This window comes from Marmota flaviventris, chromosome 9 (assembly GCF_047511675.1).
Source record: "Marmota flaviventris isolate mMarFla1 chromosome 9, mMarFla1.hap1, whole genome shotgun sequence".
In the NCBI taxonomy this organism is placed as follows: Eukaryota; Metazoa; Chordata; class Mammalia; order Rodentia; family Sciuridae; genus Marmota; species Marmota flaviventris.
In genome coordinates this window covers 28882150-28894454 of record NC_092506.1, presented here as the reverse complement: position 1 = coordinate 28894454, position 12305 = coordinate 28882150, and the positions used below count along the sequence as shown (strand labels likewise).

General features: G+C 37.3%; 1 protein-coding gene across 1 annotated transcript in view; it reads left to right on the top strand.

Annotated features, from left to right (window-relative positions):
* Positions 1-12305, top strand: part of Iftap (intraflagellar transport associated protein) — a 57701-nt gene that overhangs the window by 26655 nt on the left and 18741 nt on the right. The gene's annotated exons all lie outside the window — the stretch shown is intronic.

Below are 12305 nucleotides of genomic sequence, written 5' to 3'. Positions count from 1 at the left end.
TTCCCTACTTAGCATAGGGTAGAATCGATATACCATTTTTATGTATTTTCTGGACTTGGTCTGCTTTTACATTAGGTTTTATAGTATGTGAGCCACTAATTAGAAAAAAGAGATTGTAACCAGTCATCTAATTCTGGGTATTGGATTTAGTCTCTAATTATAGTGTCAATCCCACTCTTGCTAAATTTTGAGATAGAAGTATTGATGCTCATGTTTTAAGCATTGAGTTATAAACTGATAATACAGAAATGAATGAAATGGAGTCCTTACTCTCAAAGAATTCATCAGCCGATATGTTATTCTTATTAATTACTACCTGCTTATAAATACAGTTTGATTCCCAAGTGGTTTAGATGTAGTTGTATGTTTATATATTATGTAGTTAGAGCTGATTAGTAAGGAAATATTAACTACTCTTTGCATAGTACTGATAAAAGTAACATCTGGAATATTGCCTTTGGTTCCAGGGTCACAGTTTTATGTTGAATACGAACTCTATGAGTTAGTCAAAGAGCAGTAAGAATGATTGGAACAGTGGATTTTCAGGCTGTTTTCTTCTATTTTTACTTCCAGCTTTTATTTTATTTTATTTTTTTTAAATGAGGGATGTCCTGGAATTTCCAGTAAAAATGAAAAAGTATGCAATACTTGTACAATTTAAGTCTGCTGTTGAACTTCCATAATGCCACATGTCAAAATTTGAGTTCTAGATTATTACAGATTTATGTGGGAGATGTCATTCTACCTCTGGACGTTTCATAACTTCAAAGAAAGATTTATTTGTAAAAAAGAGGGAGAAATTAATCTCTCTAACTTTCTCTACCTTCGTAAGTCAGGCAGTTTGCCTTAAGTAGATGCATCTTTAATGCCATAGGCAGAAAGGCTGATCTCAGGGTGAAGGAACTGTTTTAGGTTGAAGATATTTAGTTTTATGAAGAGTGCACTATACTGCCCTTAATTTTCTCATTTTATTGTAGGCAGGGTCAGTGTAATGGAAAAGGACTGCTTTATCTTTGGATCAGAAGTCCCACGTACTAGTCCAGGCATATAATTCCTTGAGACCCCAGGCTTGCCACACGCTTTCTGCATTTGTAAACCAGGAATAGTTCTGCCTCTTCACTGTCTCATGTGGTTGTGGTGAGAATCAGATGAAATATACATAAAAGTACTTGGAAGTTTTAAAGACTTATTCAAGTATAAAGTTTCATGGTTAGGAGGACTGTTTATGATATAAAAGAGAAACATCAAGGTTAAATGTTCAAGAAATCTTGAATGAGCAATATAAAAAGCGAAAAATATTCACCATTGTGTTAGTTGTTCACACTCTATTCCTTGAAGTAGTTAAAACCAACTATATGTAGTGCATATTGTATAGTGTATATGTATATGTTATGGCACAAGACTGTAAAACTCAGGAAATAATCCCACACTGGCCTCTGGTGGATGGACTCAATATTGTGTCTACATGTACGCACCTATCAGGCAAAATTATTTACATGTGTTGATCAAGATAAAGAATAAGATTTTTTTTTTTTTTAATATACCAGGGATTGAACCCAGGGGCACTTAAACCTGAGCCACATCCCCAGCCCTTTTAAAATATTTTATTTAGAGATAGGGTCTCACTAAGTTGCTTAGGGTCTCACTAAATTGCTGAGGATGGCTTTTTAAACTCATGATCCTCCTGCCTCAGCCTCCTGAGCTGCTGGGATTACAGGCATATGCCACCACGCCTGCAAGATCCTTCTTTTAAATTATCAGTTCTTAAATTCTACTTCATGAAATCTTGTTTTGGAAATTTTATCTTATGAATATATAAAAACCACATGGAGATTCTAATTAAAATACAGATTCCTAGGAATCTGTCCCTAAATTCAGACTGAGTAGTTCTAATGTGAAGCCTAGAAATTTTGGCTTTTAGACAAACAATTTTGAAAAATATGCCCTAAATGAGATCAAGGAGGGATGAAAGGATATACACAAATTCTTAAGAATTTTGTGTTCACTTTGGTATGTATATGTCGCATTTTTTTCTAAGAGTAAAGTCTATAGGTTTTAAGAAATTGTGACCCCCCCCAAAGGGTAAGAACAATTATTTTACCTTAAAATATGACTTTTAGTTCAAAGTCACCATTTTACATTATTTAAAAGACATTTTGACAGGAAAAAGTGTGATAGATTATAAGAATAATTTTTGGGCTGGGGATGTGGCTCAAGCGGTAGCGCGCTCGCCTGGCATGCGTGCGGCCCGGGTTCGATCCTCAGCACCACATACAAACAAAGATGTTGTGTCCGCCGAAAACTAAAAAAAATATATAAATATAAAAACAAATTCTCTCTCTCTCTCTGTCTCTCACTCTCACACTCTCTCTTAAAAAAAGAATAATTTTACTGTTATCTTTGTGATCTCTGATATAGCAACTAGAATGTAATAGCTTGCAGAATTTAGGGTGAACTTTGGTTTAGCAGACATTCTATCCCATGTCTGAAGAATTATAGTGCCTCTGTCTGTGGGTCAAAGCTACCCTACCACAGGAAATGTTCTTACCACTTCTGGTTTTTATTTTTTAATTTTTTACCAGAACTGTGTTCTTTGTGAACATTTTGCCATCAGCAAAGAGGAAAGAGACCAGGAGATGATACAGGCTCTACAGGCATCTTGTTGCCTGCACTTTTAGGAAATGCCCCTCCAATAATTTTGATACTTCAGGTTACTTTTATTCAGTGTATTTCATACCTGCAGGTATTTTGCATGTTTTATAGAGTTAATCAAAGAAGTAGAGTTTTAGGAGTAGGGTATCTATGATTAAAAGAGGGACATCAAATTAAAATATTAAGGAGTCTATCTACAATATAAAAATATAAAAAAATTCTTTTTTCATTATTTCCAAGAGGGGCTTTTAATGAATGAAGGTGATGTATGTAGTCATTCTCCCTAGGTTGAGGATTGGAAGAAGGTGGGTCGCAGAAAAAGTTTGTTACTTCCATAGATAAAAGCTTGTTTTTATTTATTTTTTGTTTATGGTAAAAAAAAATCAGAAAATCCTGAGTGTTAACACATGTGCATATGAGTGCGTGCACATGTGCGTGCATGTGCATGCACACACATCCTAAACTCAGCAAAACCCCCCAACTCCACCCTGCTCTTTCCATAGCAGTAGAATTCTTAGCTATTCCATTGCCACCTAGGATAAAAGATTGCACTTCCCACTCTCTTGCAGCTGGATATAGCCATATGACCAAGTTTTGCTAATGAAATGGGAGGATAACTTCATATCCTTAAGCTATGTCTCTTGGGGTCTTTCTGTCTTTTTCACCGTGGCTGGATATTGACAATCATTAGGACAACTCCCGTAGACCTAGGAATGTAAGGCTTGTGCTCAGGATCCAGAGCACCCTGCAGCCTGGATCCCTGGATCATCTCATGAAGGAGAGCCTACCCACCTGTACTGAGCTGTGTATGAGAGAGAAATAAAATTCCTATTAGAGCTGCTCTTATTTGGTGCAGTATAGTAGCTTAAACCATACTGTACCTGTCGTTTACAGGGGAAACTATGAATGTGCCTTTGTCTTCCCCTTCATCCTCTTGCTATTCTGGATTACCTGGAGAAGGGATGGCACAGTAGAAAGGTGGGAGTCTGGATGACTTTGTGGAGCAGAACAACCACATTAGCTCTGGATTATGTACGTCTGTACTAGTACATGAGAGAGAAATAAACTTCCATCTTGTTTAAGTTGTGACTTTAGGTCTCTTTTATGTAGGCAAAACCATATCCAATTAATTAATTAAACCATTATCCTGTGTCTTAGAGATAAACTATGGGTGTGTAATCCTTTCTGAATCTTTCTGTGTTTATTAATTTGTGTAAATGTTTATAATTATTAAGAACGTGAAAGTTATAGATAGCTAGATTTGAATCTGAGCTTGGCTGCTGTCTAACTGGGTAGGCTTGGAAAAGTTACTTCATCACTGTGAGCTTCAGTTTTATCATCTGTAAAATAGATACAATAATTTCTACCTGATACACTTGTTTTTAGGATCAAATAATTACATATGTATAAAATGCATACACGTTTTATTTATAATGCCCAAATTATAATTAAGGGCTCAATAGTATTTTTCACTTGTTTATTCATTAAACTTAATATAATTATTTTAGAAAAGTGGGGTTACACTATACATATTCTTTTTGAAATTTGCTTTTTCACATAATATTATGTTACATATGTATCTTCTCATGGAAATAAATATTATTTAATACTGGTTTTGATGATCACATAGTATTCCATTATATGGATATGCCACAATTTGTTTAACCATGCTGTTTTTGTTGGGAATTTGTATTATTTCCAGTTTTTGGATCTTATAAATAATGCTACTTTGCACATCCTCATCCATTATATAAATGTTTATTGAATACCTACTTTATGCCAAGTGCTACTCACATGAGTGAATGCTAGTGATAGATCATTGCCTTCAGAGAATTTGCATTCTAATGGAAAGGGAAACTAACAATAAACAACAAACATAATAAGTAAGAAAAGTATCTAGTTAGAACACAGTAATTTTTCTTAGGAAAAAGAAAATAGGAGCAGGGCATAGTGGATGACAAGTGCTGGTTGGAGGGTACAGATTGCAGTTCTATATTGGGTGATATGGTTAGGTGTCCTTGGAAAAGATTATGTGTTTTGGTCAGCTTTTGTATCACTGTGACCAAAACACCTAACAAGAATAACATTTAGAGGAAGGACAGTTTATTCGGTGCTCAGGGTTTTAGAGGTCTCAGTTCATGGATGGCTGACTCCATTGCCTGGGCCCAAGGTGAGGCAGAACGTCATGGGGAAGGGTCCAGCAGAGATAAGTTGCTTAGCTCATGATGGGATCAGGAAGTAGAGACAGAGGGTGAAGGAACCATAGGGAAGACGCACTCTTCCAGGCTCACCCCTAGTGACCCACCTTCCCCAGCCACCCCCAACCTGCTTACAGTTACCACCCAGTCCGTCCATTTAAACTAGGATGAACTGATTAGGTTAAAGCTCTCCTTGTCTAATTATGTGATTTCTAAATATTCCTGCATCAACACAGGAGCTTTTGGGAGACCCCTCATATCCAAACCATAAGAAAGATGAGGGAGTTAAGCCTACAGGTATTTGAAACCCAGGGCATAGCCACTGTGCAGTAGTAGCAGCCTCTGGCCTGTTTGAGGAACAGTGAGAAGGTATGGTGGTGGGAGAGGTGTGTACAAAAGTGAGAGGACTAGAAGCAGAGGTCAGAGGATGTGGAGGTTGGACACACCAGCATGGGTGGCCTTGTGGGCCTCATAAGGATGTTATCTTTTTTTCCTTTTCTTTAAATGAAGCTACAATTTTGCATCCTTGTTATTTATGGCCTTTGGATATATTTTTATACATGGAAATTCTGGTTCAAAGATATGCAAAAATTTATGGCCTTGGTTAAGTAAAAAATTTCAAGGGAATAGATTAGACATTTTTGGCTTTGTAGAGAAATCATTGCCCACATACTTAATCATTTCTTTTGGATAAATTCTTAGACATGGGAATGCTGGCTGAGAGTTATGTAAAATGTTATGCCTTTGAGTGGGTAAAAGCTTTAAGGGAATAAATTGTGTTTCTTGTAGGCAAAGGCCATGTTATAGAACTTTCTTATAACTCTACTTCTTGTCCTCCAGCCTAGCAGAGTAACATTCACCACAGAGCTTGCCGATTGAAGGGTGGAGTATCAATCTAGTTCCAATCTTAATTGTTTCATATCCTTTGGAGCAAAGTCTGAGTGTTTTACCTGAGAGAAACTATAAGTGAGTTCCTAATGGTGAGCTCCCTACCCTCCTTATATCTGAGCAGGAAGAGATGGGCAATAAACAGTTTAAAAGGTCATTTCAGATGATTTTATATAAAATTGGAGAAAGCAGGGCCATGTGACAGAGTAGCCTGATTCTGCAGCTATGGTGACACATTAAGGAGATGGAGTGATCAGAGAGCTATAGCCTCAGGGCACACATGCCTTTCTCCCTCTGGGTGTGGAGAGAAGCTGAAATTAGTTATTTATGGGTTCGATTTCATCTTGTGGCACTGCATGGAATTGGATTCATGATGATGATCCTTGAATCAACCTCAGTGTCACCGAGGATGCAAAATGTGGAAACAATCCCAATGTCCATCAGATGGTGAATGGAAAAATAAAATGTGGTTCTATTCATATGATGGAATATTATTTGGCAATAAAAGGAAGTAAATACCAACACATTGCACCATGTGGGTGAATCTCAGTAATGTTATGCTGAGTGAAAGAAGTCAAGTGCAAAAGAACATGCTCTATATGATTCTACTTTCGTGGAATTTCTAGCAGAGAAGAATCTGTAGCAACAAAAAATAGCTTAGTGATTGCCTGTGGTTGGGAATAGTGATAGGGAGAATCTGCAAATGGGTACCAGACATCTTTTGGGGGTAATGGAAAGAATCTAAAAGTTAAATTGTGGTGATTGCCATAGGACTCTATATATTTATTAAAAATCATTGAATAATATGCTAAAAATGAGTAAATTTTTTAGACACATAAATTAAAACTATGGAGTGGTAGAAGTATTTGGTCATATAATCTTGGATCCTTACACCCTGGGTTATTCCAGATAGGCATGTGCCTTTGTGACTCTGGCTTTGGCTGAAGAACCTGGAGGGTCTGGCTTGTGCGTGAATATTTCCCATATTTTGCATAAACTTGCAGGTTTTAAGTAGAAAAAGATTATATTTGTTTTCAAATGAACTCCTTGAATATGACACATTCTACCTTATGTAGACATTGTCACTGACAGCTGTCACACTGTTAGCTCCCACTCTGGGAAGCTCATTCTGTAGCCTTGACTAAATCAATTGGGAATGTAAGTTCATCTTGTGAGATGAGTCTGTGTGGCCTTTGTGCATGAATGAACTGTAGTCCTTTGATGGATTATGAGCGTGCTGTGTTGTCTACTGCCACCATCATGGAGATAGCTAAAAAATAGTTACCCAGGCATGCCAATTTAAATGTAAAAGAATGGTACAGAGTGCAGTGGAAAGATAAGGTGAATTTTCTGTGATATCTAGAAAAGGGAACATAAGCAGCTGGAGATAGTGTCTTTGTTTCTATTTTACAAACACAAAAAGAACTAACTTTTTGTGAGCTCTTTTTTCCTTTCTTAAATTTCTACTGTTCGTACCACCACCACAGTAGCTATGGCTTCCTTTGCTTCTCACCTAGATTACAACAATAGCTCTGTACTTTCTACTTCTAGCAGTGAACCACTCTGCTCTCTGTTTCACCTTCTTAGAACATTGTTTCATTGATCTGTCCATTTGTCACCGAATATGCGCTCCAGTCTTCTCGAATACTCAGTGATTCTACTGCAGGCCCTGTGCTTTTTACCTTGGCAGGTTTGCTCATGGACTTTCCCCTTGTGGAATAACCTCCTCACAGTGCTCACCTATTGAAATTGTAGCTCTCTCTCAAAGCCCAGCTTAGATGCTCTTTTTCCTATGTAAAGTCTTTTGTTATTCTCCCCAGCCAATTATGATTTTGCCATTTTCTGAATGTCTGCCTTGGGTACTTTCTATTTTGGTAGCTTGCATACCAGAACTTCGTAATTTATAGTCTCTGTAAGAGCAAGGATGGGCCTTACCCATCTGTGTAACCTTGCACATAGTTGGTGCCCAGAATAGAACTTTTTGATTTAATTACCTGCATAATCTAGCTATCACATAGAGTTTTCTTCCTGAAAATAAACTTCCAGCAACTTTATGCTTTTTTTCCCACATTTTTTGCTCTGTAAGTGCCTAACTGTGGACATTTCAAAAATTTCATCTTACTGCCATTGTGTCCCTCATCTACGGCTTTTGACATACATTTTTTAAAAAATTTTTTACCCAGGCCAGGCTTGTGCATTTGTGCCTTGGCAGGTTGATGGCTGTGACTGTGAATAATGAGTCAATTATGATCCAGCCTGGGGGAAAGCACAATTACTCCTGACTGGCCAGGCTGAGGTAATCCTCTCCTCCCTGTGCCCTTTCAAATAGAGAACATAAAACAGTTGGAATTCAGAGCACTGCAAAGGGAATTTAGACAAAACATTCATGTGCTGAATTTAGCTTCTTTGGACTTATCCTGATTTATGATTGATTGGTTTTTAAATTGCTTATTTAATCCTAACGACTATTGCTCCAGGGGAGGCTAGATACCAAGAAGCATGTGATCAAGAAGCAGTGGAGTAAAGTAGTTTGGCTGGACAAATCAAGAGCAAATATTATTGTCCAGAGAAACATTGCTCTAGGCTAGCAGTATAATGTGAAAATCACCCCTTGACTTTCAAAGTACTCAACCTTGTTAGAAGCATGATTGCTTATCCCCTATTCTCTTAGCAGACGGTTTTTTGCAATTGCCCTGAGTTGCATAGAATATTCTCCCCCATGAATTTTTCTTTCCTTCCAGCAGTGTATGCAGCATCTTGTGACTGGGGACATGTTCTTGTTTCTGTTGCTGTTGATAGTAGTACAGAGTAACAGACACTTGGAGGTTGCTCTCAGGATCTGCTCATGAATTGTGATGTTGGTTGTGCAGGTCTGAGAAAACTTTTCTCAAAGTGTGGAAACGCTTCTCAGCACACGGGCACTGATCTGTCTGGCTTTTGCATGGAGGAATTTGAATATTTTTAAAAAGTTTATTTCAAAATCAAGTTCTCCAAAAATAATCACCTTTATCTGGAAGATATATACAATATGTGGTTAGTATCTAATTTATCAGGGCATCAAAAGTTTCCATTTTTTTCAAGGAGTGTGACCTTTTCCTTTTGTCCCAAATTAGAGGCTGAAGGTGTTGTGGTGGCCTTGTAAGGCCAGTCTGTTGGAAGCTTGTCTGTTACCAAAAGGAAATTGAAATTCCATTGCTTCAGAATAATGAAACCTCTGAACACCTTTAGAAAAAGCTTTGTCTCATGTATTGAAGTTTTGGCTCAGAAATGCCCAAAGAAATACTCTTTCAGGTCTCAACCTACTTGTTCTCTGAAACATTGCTGTTAGATTTCTAAGCTGTATTATGCCTAGCATGTATTTCAAAGGAAGAAACATTAGGGGTAAGATGAAAGGGTAGTAAGGAACTCTGATGAAAAACAGAAACAGAAGAAGAGGGGATGAACAGTTGGGTGGCACGTGTAGATTGCCACCAGGGTCACTCTGGGAGACAGCAGCTGGCTCTGTAATCAGACCATCCACCACTTCAGGTTCTAGGCTATGCCAGCATCTGCCATTTTGACATTATCATATTGCAAAGGACTTTTTCCTATCTCGTTCTGCCAATAGAGTTACTATGTATTTCGTTTGAAAAACTGATGAAAACCTTTATAAGGAGCTGTTTGGGTGTTTGGAGGGAGATGGTATGTATTCTTGTGAAACTGACTTCAACGTTTAGGAAGGAGCCTTAACCTATAGGTTTAATCACAGAACAAGTTCTTTACTTCTTCTTTTGGTGTTTTAAAAATTAAAACTATGTTTACAAAAGGGGGGAACTTTCAGAGTGGACAAGAATTTTGTTAGATCTGAGACTCCAACAATAGTGCAATGTCAACATCAGAAGCTGGGACTTGATTATATTTTGTTCTTTATTTCAAAAGATTTTCATTTTGTTACCTGTCAGATAACTTGAGAATTTTTCTGGAAATGGCAGAGGATTACATTGAGTGACCATGAGAACAAATGGAAGTTGTCCTTATAGAACATCTTTTATTTTCACACATTGCTGTGCTTTTCAAGGAGTGTGACACTTTTACAACAGTGTTGTGCCAGGCGCATGGTATTTTCTTAGTACATAGTTGATTTAGCTTGTGCTTGATTTTAAAGATGAACAGGGAGAACTGAAGCTGTTCTACAGCTTATTACAGCAATGTACTGAGAAGCAGTGGCAGCCACAGGAAGTCTTCTCTTCCCTTGTAACTTTGGTGGAGGTTGAAGAACTCTTTCATTCCTCAGTTAACTCCTGTTTCCAAGGCTTATATGCCTATCTTGCTGCACCCTGTTCCCACTACTCATAGTTGCCTTGGGGCTGATTCAGTACATCTTTGTGACTGTCAAAGAGGAAGACATCTGGGAGTCCTGGGACCACTTGGTCCTCCTTATTCTATGGTCACCTCAGCAGTAGTCTTAGCAACCCTCCCAACACCTTGCTGAGTCTCCCAGCCCCACCATCCCTGGCACCCAAGGCTGGGACTTTATGCCAGAGTTGCTGGGGATTTGTTGGAGCAAAAGGCAGAAATCACCTCTTATAGTGGCTAGTTAGGAGTTCTGGTGCTAGTGCAGGAGGCAGTTGGAGAGAGCTGGTCTGAGCATGTGTTATTCATGGATATGACCTTTTCAAGAGAAAGTGATGCATTCAATATTTGTGTTTTTCCCCTGTAGCTTATTAATGACATTAGGTTAAGTTATGTCTGTTCCCCAACAGTATTTCAGTGGACATCCCTAGAAGTCTTAATTCTACCAACAACAGGGAGGGTATTCAGAAACAAACAAGGGATTTCAGCACTGGACTTGCACTGGGCTGTGATCATCACAACGGCCTGGTCATCTCACTGATTTTGATGTCATGCAACTGATAGCTCAAGAGAAATGAGTGTGGGCACTTTGCCACTTAGGCTATTTCACAAGCCTTCATTAGAAACCCACCTGAGGAATGCACGACAAAACCATCCCTGCATCTGTGGAACATTTTCACCATAGAGTCTCATAGGGCTTAGAGGAGGATTCCTGAAACCAACAATAGACAGTAGCTTGATTGCCGCCATCTGACTGCTTTTGGATTTTTTTTTTTTTTTTAATCACCCTTCTCAGGTTCTGAGACAGAGATTCCTATATTTGCTCTTGTCACAGCAAGTAAGTTCCAGTTTGGGACTGTATCCTGCAGCCTTGGGTCTTCTTTGGCTAATTGTATGCTTTTCTTCTTCTTTTTTCTTTCTTGGACTCCCCCACTTCACATTTTCCATCTTTTTTCTTCTTCTAGTCTGAACCGTTTCATTCATTTGCTGTATTATTCTAGGTAGCAAAGCACAGTGGTTAGGAGGAATAAAAAGGGTCTGGAAAAAGAAGGCCTGGTTCTGATCCTTGAACAAATTACTTAATCTCTCTGTTGGCCTTGGTTTCCTTATCTGTAAATTAAAGTGGGGATAGTAACAGTGTTGCAAGTTATAAATGCAATGATTCATGAGATGCTCATAAAAAACATTTTACTCAATGACTTAACACTCATTAATTTTAGTATTCTCCTAATATTACTACTAATATTAAAATAATTTTCTGGCTTAAGCTATTACTTCAGTATAATTCATGGTTATCTATTTACCTATAGCTATGATCTCTCTTCCACATTGTAGCCTACAAATGCAGCTACATTTGGGTCATTACTACCACAGTTTCCACTGGTAACTCAAATGCAGCATGACCAGAGCTAGATTTACTGTCTCGCACCCAACTTAATCCATTACCCTCCATTTCTGTTTAATGGCACCATAATATTAAAATTTTCTCAGTCTCTTAATTTTAAATTAATCTCAGGCTCTTTCCTTATCCTAAGGAGATTATCATGAACGTGCATGGATTTAATTCAAAGGTATTATTGTTTGTAATTTTAAATAGTCCAGAAAAGACATTGGTTAAATAAAATACTTTGTATTTATATAACAGAATGCTCTATAACTTGAAATTACATAAAAGAATATGTAATAATATGAAAAGAAACATTGGCAAATTGTGTTATAATATGTGCAGCATGATTCCATTTTGATTTTTAGGAGTACATGATTCATAATAAAAGAGCAGAAAGATAATCATTGAAAATATTTTGTTGTGGTTATTCTGGATCATGGGATTATAAGTTCATTTCATAGTTTACTTTTTTTCTTTTTAGAAATTTTCTAAAACTATCCATACATTGTTTCTATGTAAAGGAAAAAATCTCTAAAATTTAGCAAAAATGTGAGAAGTCTAAAAATGTCTAAAAGTCTTGCAAATACTGTATTTTATTGATCTTTTAACAATGACCAAGAATAGTGTTAGATACATAGTAGGTACTTGTTAATAAATATTTGCTAAATGCTGAATGAAATAGTGTAATTCTGTGCATTTTTAGAAATAACTTTTGATAATTAAGAGGGCTTAATGCCTCAAGCATTGCTTGTACAGTTCTTTGAAAAGTATTCTTTTTGGAGGAGGGAAAAATGAACACAAAATAAACAGAATTAGATGTGGTGGATACATTCTAATACTATACTACT